Source organism: Pseudorasbora parva, chromosome 1 (assembly GCF_024679245.1).
Source record: "Pseudorasbora parva isolate DD20220531a chromosome 1, ASM2467924v1, whole genome shotgun sequence".
NCBI classification, from domain to species: domain Eukaryota; kingdom Metazoa; phylum Chordata; class Actinopteri; order Cypriniformes; family Gobionidae; genus Pseudorasbora; species Pseudorasbora parva.
This window is the reverse complement of record NC_090172.1, coordinates 24,348,565-24,357,723: the sequence shown is the minus strand read 5'-3', so window position 1 is coordinate 24,357,723 and position 9,159 is coordinate 24,348,565. Positions and strand designations below refer to the sequence as shown.

Sequence of the window (9,159 nt, the reverse complement as noted above, 5' to 3'; positions counted from 1 at the left end):
AAAGATGTATCTTAAGATGTTTTTTTTTAAAAAAATGGCTACAGACTCGGCAGCACGAATTGAGATCGGCAGGTCATTCCACCAGGTGGGAACGGTCCAGGAAAATGTCCGTGAGAGCAATTTCATGCCTCTTTAGGATGGAACCACGAGGCGCCGCTCACTCGCAGAACGCAAGATTCTGGAGGGTGTGTAAGTCTGAACAAGTGAGTTTAGGTATATTGGTGCAGAGCCAGTGTTTGTTTTGTAGGCGAGAACTAGTGCCTTGAATTTGATGCGAGCAGCTATTGGCAACCAGTGCAGTCTGATGAAGAGAGGCGTAACATGCGCTCTCTTCGGCTCATTAAAGACCACTGCATTCTGGATCAGCTGCAAGGGTTTGATAGTGCATGCTGGAAGCCCAGCCAGAAGAGCATTACAATAGTCCAGTCTGGAGAGAACAAGAGCTTGAACCAGGAGTTGTGCAGCCTGTTCTGATAGGAAGGGTCTAATCTTTCTAATGTTGTATAAGGCAAATCTGCAGGACCGGGCTGCAAACCTTTTTTTTTTTTTTCTTTTGTGTGAATTTTCTGTGAAAATCATTCCAAAGACCATCATCGCGATTTCTTCCTGCACATCATCCGCCCTGCTTATTCTGAGGCCAGAGACACACTGCAAGTGCAGCGTTTCTGTTGTGTTTTTGTTGCGTGTCAACCGCATGCTGTTTTGCTTTTGCACACCAGCGTGTCTGACGCGATGCTGCTGCTATTGATGTACAGGGAATTGGCCTATTCTTCATGTTAAACATAAATATATAACCTACTGATACAGCAAAGACAACGTCGGCACTCGGCAGTGTATTGACTATACATATCTATGGTATTAATGGCAAAATAGGTTGCAGAATTTTTTTCAGTAGCTTATTGACGTGCAATATTTGAAAATGGACAATTATTATTATTTATTTAAAGCTACACTGTGTGATATTTCCCCCCATCTAGCGGTGTAAAGGTATATGACCATCCAGGGAATAATAGTTCTGTTCCTCTCAATTCTGATTTCGTTTTAACTCCTACGGTGGCCGATTTAGTCCAAGATTAACATGGCAATCCCCCTCTTCACATCCAACATGGTGCCATCGAGTGTTAAAACGCGAAAGGCGGAGCTTGAATTTATGGGTATGTCCCTCTTAAGCAAAAATTCACTTCATTTTTTTTTTTCAACAAAACAAGAAAAAATATCTTATGTCGTTTTACTTATCTGGTAAATGCATCTTGATTCAATAATTTTTAGATATTTAGACTAGAAACAAGACAAAATTACATGAAAAGAGCATTTTTTGCAGTGTATTCTATTTTGCCTGGATCACTTCCAAAACACTTGCATGTTGCGTGAAAATAGGCACCTGTTGTATTTCTAGCATGCATGGCGCATTTTCAGTGCGGCTTGATCCGCACCTGAGACGCACTTCATGAGGGCAGTGTGTTATAGGCCTGAAGTCTCGCAAGATTTTGCGAGATTTCCTGTGTTAACCGTCAGGACTCTAAAACGGGACGTTTGTGTGTGGTGCGCTGTCTTTGTCACATCATGGCACACCACACTATAGGATTATTTGTCCTCATATTTGTGGTCTATCACATTTTGAAAATCTTTTAAGATGTAAAAAATATTTTGGTGTGTACCCAGCATTAGAGAAAAGCCTTTTACATTTTCCTGAGAAGGGGGGAATTGCAAATTGGCACCTTTCACAGTGTTTTGATTGGCTGATGCTGTCAGAGCTGGCCACGCATGGCCCCCCTCTGGCATGAGCTTAATTTGCATGGCTTAAAGTTCTTGTTTAGAACAAAGTCTCTTGGTATCTCAATATCTCTAAGTTTTTCCTATGCATAATTCAATTTCGAAACCAATTTCAGATTAACCTAGACATTGTGTTGAAAACAATACCAATTCATTGGGTAATATTACACTTTTATTCATACATTCATATACACCTTTATAGGTAAATTTGTATAGTATGAATTAGTGTTAATTTCATCAGATGAGAGGAGACGAAATATGTTTGTCAACAACGTTTTTTTCCATGTATAAGACGAGACGATGACAAGACTGCACCAATGTCCAAAAACGCTGACTAAGACTATATTAACATGCATTATTGTTGACGAAAAAGGACGAGACTAAAAATGTTTTGCAAAAAATACAATTTAAGATAAAATCTCTCTTTATTTTCGTCAACAATTGTCTCTACTTTTTCATCACAAGAGAGAATATTCAGCTGATATCCCTTCAAAATATTCCGAATGAGTTCGTGCTGCTGTTGCTCAAGTAAAGGTCTCGACGTACGTCTCCGTTCCCTCCTTCAAGGAATGAGGGTTACTATACGTAACCGAGATGTTCCCTTTCAGTTGGTCACTTTGATGTACATCGGAATGACCGACAAATTGGGATCCCTATGGAAAACGCCACAGTTACTACCACTTCCAGCACCCGGCTAGAGCCCCTCAGACCCCGTCTGAACGGGCGGAGAAATTCCTGCAGGAAGAGTCACACTGCTGTTCCACAAGACCCATTCAGCAGACTATTGGATAACGCTGGGAAAGAGTGCCCCGGGGGCCGCTGTGGAAGCCACATACTCCCAGAGGGAGTTACCATGTGGAAAATACACGTATAGACTGGCCGTGGGCAGGAAAACGTACGGAAGTCCCAGGGGTGGCCCCGGCCCTCTTAGGCGGGGGAGCAACACCGCACTGAGATGGCAGAGAAAGACGCGGGCTCGCCGTAGGGAGCCATACTGTGGAAGAATACACATATGGGCGCGCTGTGGGGGTCACAACATATGGAACCCAGCCTAACACAAGTTCCACCAATGCATATGAGTGTTAGACCTGGCATCAGACGCTCTACCACGTCTGACTTCCGCGGGTTGCGGAGGACTCGACAGGGTTCGCCATTCTGGGGAACTCGACTGGAGCATATGTGCACGTATCCGTTCCATGAGGAAAGGAATGGCGCAGCAAGCCGACACTAGAACGGGCACTCCGGTGCTTATGGTAAGTGAGTACATGGGAAGATACCGGTTCTAAAACGTAGGCCATAGAATCTAGCGAAAGTGTTGGGTATCGCCCAGCCCGCAGCTCTACCAATATCTGTCAGCGAGGTGCCACGAGCCAGTGCCCAGGACGGGGCTACACCCCTGGTGGAGTGGGCTCTAATCCCGAGCGGGCAGGGCACGTCTTGGGATTCATATGCCAAGACGATGGCATCCACTATCCAGTGGGCCATCCTCTGCTTGGAGACAGCCTTTCCCTTCTACTGGCCTCCGTAACAGATGAAGAGCTGGTCTGAGGTCCTAAAGCTTTGTGTTCTGTCCATGTAAGTCCGAAGGGCTCGGACGGGACAGAGAAAAGCCAGGGCTGGGTCTGCCTCCTCCGAAGGCAGTGCTTGCAGGCTCACCACCTGGTCCCGAAAGGGAGTGGTGGGAACCTTGGGCACGTATCCGGCCCGAATTCCAGGCACGATTCGTCGACCAAAATTGCCTGCAGGTCCCCTACCCTCTTGATGGAGGCCAATGCAGTCAGGAGTACCATCTTTAGAGATAGGATTTTCAACTCTGCTGACTGCAAAGGCTCAAAGAGAGGTCTCTGCAGTGCGGTCAGCACCAGAGACAGGTCTCAAGAGGGTATAGAGGGAGGTTGAGGTGGATTCAATCTCCTCTCCCCCCTCAGGAACTTGACAATCAGGTAGTGCTTCCCCAAGGACTTACCTTCTACTAGATCGTGATTGGCAGCAATTGCGGCAACGTACAACTTGAGGGTGGAGGGAGACAGCCTTCTCTCCAACCCATCTTAAAAAAGCACTGCCCTGACCGAACATCTTCGGGGGTCTTCTCGATGAGAAGAGCACCAGTCAATGAACAGGTTCCACTTCAGCGCATATAGGTGCCTCGTAGAGGGTGCTCAAGCGGAAGTGATGGTGTCTACCGCAGCCTGTGGTAGATCACCTAGAACCTCCACATCCCATCCAGGGACCAGACATGGAGTTTCCAGAGGTCCAGACGTGGGTGCCAGAGGGTTCTCCGTCTCTGAGTCAGGAGGTTCTTCCTCAGAGGAAAGGGCCAAAGAGGTGCTGTCGTGAGGAGCACTAGTTCCGAGAACCAAGTCCTGTTGGGCCAATAAGGAGCTACTAACAGGACCTGCTCCTCGTCCTGCCAAACCTTGCACAGTGTCTGTGCGAGAAGGCTCACTGGGGGGAACGCATATTTGCGTAGGGCCAGGGGCCAGCTGTGTGCCAGGGCATCCGTGCCGAGGGTCCCCTCGGTCAGGGAATTAAACAACTGGCAATGGGCCGTGTCCGGAGTGGAAAACAAGTCTACCTGTGCGGCCCTGAAGTGGCTCCATATCAGCTGGACCACCTGGGGATGAAGTCTCCACTTTTCCGGGAGCACTGGCCGTTGTGAGAGCTTGTCGGCTGCACGATTAAGCAGGCCCGGAATGTGAGTGGCACGAAGCGACCTCAGATGCTTCTGACTCCATAGAAGGAGGTGGCGGGTGAGTTGTGACATGCGGCGGGAGCATTGACCACCTTGTTTGTTGATGTACGCAACGGCCACAGTGCTGTCCGTACGGACCAGAACGTGCTTGCCTTAAAGTGGCGTCTTGAAGCGGCCCAGGGCAAGACAAACTGCCAACAACTCCAGGCAGTTGATGTGCCATTGCGGTTGAGGCCCAGTCCACACACCCGAAACTGTAAGCCCGTTGTACGTGGCACCCCAGCCGGTGGATGAGGCATTCGTTGAGACAATCGCATGCTTGGATACCAGTTCTTGGGGCACCCCGGTCTTTAGAAATACAGGGTCCGACCACAGGCTGAAGGTTTGGCGGCAAAGATAAGCAGGGTCGGGCCTGGTTATTACTTTGATGGTAGCCCGCCAGGAAATAGCAGGTGCTGTAAGCATTTTTGTTTCATGAGCGAAGAAAGAAAATAATTAAATTCAAATAAAAAGTGTTTGAAGGCCTTAAAAGGCCCAATTTTGGCAGCAGCTTTTGCTTATGGCCATACCAAACTGAGCATGCCCGATCTCGTTTGATCTCGGAAGCTAAGCAGGGTTGTGCCTGTTTAGTACTTGGATGGGAGACCTCCTGGGAATACCAGGTGCTATAAGCATTTTTGTTTCATAGGCGAAGAAAGAAAAACATTTAATTAAAATTTTAAAAAGCATGCCCGATATCGTCTGATCTGGGAAGCTAAGCAGGGTCGGGCCTGGATAGTACTTGGATGGGAGACTGCCTGGGAATTCCAGGTGCTGTAAACAGGGTCGGGCCTGGTTAGTACTTGTATGGGAGACAGCCTGGGAATACCAGGTGCTAAAAGCATTTTTGTTTCATGGGCGAAGAAAGAAAACAAATAAATTAAAATAAATAAGAGTGTTTGAATGCCTTAAGTTGCCCAAATGTGGCAGCAGCTTTCACTTATGGCCATACCACGCCTGATCTTGTCTGTTCTCGGAAGCTAAGCAGGGTCGGGCCTAGTTAGTACTTGGATGGGAGACCGCCTGGGAACACCAGGTGCTGTAATCATTTTTGTTTCATGGGCGAAGAAAGAAAAATAAAAAAATTCAGTTAAAATAAATAAAGGTGTTTGAATGTCTTAAATGGCCCAAATAGTGGTACGATAGTGGTACGATCTAGGAAGTGAGCTGGCAGTTGGGAGAGAAAGGCTCTCCTATGTCCTCTCTTGTTTTTGTTTGTTGGTTATTGAAGTTCTTTTACTTGTTTTATATTTTATTTTTTATTTTGGTACTATTTGCTGAACTCCAAGCAGTTTTATCTACTTGGAGGGAATACGTTTTTTGAATTATGGATGGACACAGTAACGGCTCAGGAACGTCAGGAACATAAATGGGAATCGACCAAAATGCAATGGACAAAGGATTGAGAGAGTCTAATGGACTAAACAATGAGTTTGGTGATCAGCAAAGTGGAATGAAGAGAGTGGAATATGGAATATGTGGTCTGAAGGAGGCAATGGTGGTGATGGATATAATGAATAACAAAGGAATAAAGGCAGAGGATATTATCAGAGCAGTGACAAAGAAAATTGGCAGTGGAAAACTACTGGCAGTGAGACCCAAGGACTCCTTCGAATATGAACTGACTTTGAGGTGTTCAGATGACTGGGATGGTCTGATCAATTGGGTGGAAATAAATGGGCATATCTGCGAGGTAAGGAGGTTGGAGTTGAAGGAATGTGTGGTTGCTTTTATTCACCTGCCTGCCTACGTGGAGGATGAAACAATCAAGGAAAAGTTAAAGATGTGGGAAGTTACTCCCATAACAGAGATAAAGAGGAGACTATACACCGGAATGGACATCGCAGATGGCACAAGGTATGTCAAAATAAGATTTCCAAAGGGGGTAACATCGCTGCCTTATAGTGCCAAATTTGAAGCATCAGATGGAGGAAGGTACTTCAGAGTAATAGATTATGGACAGATTAAGCTCTGTAGAATGTGTTTGCAACCTGGGCATATGTTTAAGGACTGTCCTGATTTGAAATGTTTTGAATGTGCTGAGCAGGGTCATTTTGCAAAAGATTGCAGAGCAGACAAGTGTTTGGGCTGTAACAAAGTTTTGTTGAAATGTGACTTTGACATAGAAACTAAAGAAGATCATTGTTGTAAAGACGCTGAAATGGGGAATGTGGGGCTTCCTCAAAGGGACCTGGAGCAGAATAAGAGGAAAGAAAGTGAAGAATGTTTAAATTCAAAAGACTTTAATAAAGAGTCTGGACAAAAAAAAAAAAAAAAAAAAAAAAGAAATGGGAAAAGGGGATGGGGATTGTATAGGAAAAATGGAAAACATGCATTCGGATAAAAAGAGAGCAATCGAGAATGAGATGAATGTTTGCTCAGTTTCCTGCCTTGGTGCTGTGGGTGGGGAGCCAGAGGAGGAATTACTGTCTAATATGAATATAGATGATATAGAGGAAGAAGATGAGATGGAAACTGTGTTGAATGTAGAAGAAAAAAATGAAATTGATCAAATAGAACTGAAAAATAAGGAAATTAAGGGCCTGTGCAATGTTCAGGGAGATAACAAAGAAGTAGTAGTTGAGATCACTAAAGATGATAAAGGAATAAATGAGTAAAGAAAAGAAGTTGAAAATTAAACAGGAATTGATGCAGGGAAATGTTCCAAATGTTGGAAGATATGATGAAATACCAGTTGAATCTTGTGTTAAGAAAGCAAAAGTTATGGAGGGTTGCTTTAAAGAGAAAAAAGGGAAATATTTAAGGTGACATGAATGCAAATTTGGGTAAGACATATTTCAATGGTTAGGTACTTGGGCAATGTAGCTTGAATGTACTAGATATAGAAATTAAATGTGTGGAACTATATTTATATTGTACATTTGAGAACTGAATGAACGAAAAATGTAAAATTGAAAATCAATGTATGTTATATTCAGTTGAAAACTAAACAGGAACTGATACATTTAAATGAAAAAAAAAAGAAAAAAGAAAAAAAAGAACGCTGAATCTAGTCTGATCTAGGAAGCTAAGAAGGGTTGGGCCTGGTTAGTACTTGGATGGGAGACCGCCTGGGAATACCAGGCCCTGTAAGCATTTTTGTTTCATGGGTGAAGAAAAAAAAAAGTAATTAAAATAAATAAGATTGTCTGAATGCCTTATATGGGCCAAATTTGTCAGCAGCTTTCGCTTATGGCCATACCACTATGAGCACCCCTGATCTCGTCTGATCTAGGATGCTAAGCAGGGTCAGGCCTGGTTAGTACATGGATGGGAAACCGCCTAGGAATATCAGGTGCTATAATCATTTTTGCTTAATAATAATTAAAAAAAGAGTGTTTGAAGGTCTTAAATGGCCCAAATTTGGCAGCAGCTTTTGCTTATGGCCATACCAAACTGAGCACGCCTGATCTCGGAGGCTAAGCAGGGTCGGGGCTGGTTAGTACTTGGATGGGAGAATGCCTGTCAATAACAGGTGCTGTAAGCATTTTTGCTTAATAAAAAACAAAACAAAAAAGAGTGTTTGAATGCCTTAAATGGCCCAAATTTGGCAGCAGATTTTGCTTATGACCATACCAACCTGAGCACGCCCAATCTCGTCTGATCTCGGAAGCTAAGCAGAGTGGGGTCTGGTTAGTACTTGGATGGCAGGCTTCCTGGGAATACCAGGTGCTGTAAGAATTTTTGTTTCATGGGCTAAGAAAGAAATAAATAAATAAATAAATAAGTGTTTGAATGCCTTACATGGCCCAAATTTCACAGCAGCTTTCACTTATGGCCATACCATTTTTGCTTAATCTTTTTTTTTTTTTTTTTTTTTTTTTTTTTTTTAAATGAGTGTTTGAAAGCCTTAAATGGACCAAATTTGGCAGCAGCTTTCACTTATGGCCATACCACCCTGAGCACGCCCGATCTCGTCTGATCTCGGAAGCTAAGCAGGCTCTGGGCCTGGTTATTACTTGGATGGGAAAACGCCTGGGAATACCAGGTGCTGTAAGAATTTTTGTTTCATGGGCGAAGAAAGAAAAAAAATAAAATTAAAATAAATAAGAGTCTTTGAATACCTTAAATGGCCCAAATTTGGCAGCTGCTTTCACTTATGGCCATACCACCCTGAGCACGCCTGATCTCGTCTGATCTCGGAAGCTAAGCATGGTCAGGTCTGGTTAGTACATGGATGAGAGACCGGCTGGGAATACCAGGTGCTGTAAGCATTTGCTTAATAAAAAAATAAATAAAAAAAAGAGTGTTTGAAGGCCTTAAGTGGCCCAAATTTGGCAGCAGCTTTTGCTTATGGCCATACCAACCAGAGCACGCCTGATCTCAGAAGCTAAGCAGGGTCGGGCCTGTTTAGTACTTGGATGGGAGAACGCCTGGGAATACCACTTGCTGTGAGCATTTTTGTTTCATGGGCGAAGAAAGATTTAAAAAATAAAATAAAATAAATAAGAGTGTTTGAATGCCTTAAATGGCCCAAATTTTGCAGCAGCTTTTGCTTATGGCCATAAATCTCAACAGCTTTATAGGGTTAACATTAAACTGTCATGTGGTTGGTTTTGATGTTGACTGTTGGCCATTATAATGTCACACATTTTTTTTCAGTGGCACAAGTTTAATTTGTCATTAAAATGTAATTAGTTGTTAATACTCTGTCA

The 9,159-nt window shown here is 43.9% G+C and overlaps 5 pseudogenes; all 5 read left to right on the top strand.

The window, feature by feature from the left end:
- The first annotated feature begins 5,020 nt into the window (after positions 1-5,020).
- On the top strand, positions 5,021-5,139 carry LOC137088837 (5S ribosomal RNA; annotated as a pseudogene).
- Positions 5,140-7,692: 2,553 nt separating this feature from the next.
- On the top strand, positions 7,693-7,811 carry LOC137088927 (5S ribosomal RNA; annotated as a pseudogene).
- A 255-nt stretch (positions 7,812-8,066) lies between these two features.
- LOC137088777 (5S ribosomal RNA) lies at positions 8,067-8,185 on the top strand (annotated as a pseudogene).
- A 199-nt stretch (positions 8,186-8,384) lies between these two features.
- Positions 8,385-8,504, top strand: LOC137088732 (5S ribosomal RNA; annotated as a pseudogene).
- Positions 8,505-8,599: 95 nt separating this feature from the next.
- LOC137088743 (5S ribosomal RNA) lies at positions 8,600-8,718 on the top strand (annotated as a pseudogene).
- The last annotated feature ends 441 nt before the right edge of the window (positions 8,719-9,159 follow it).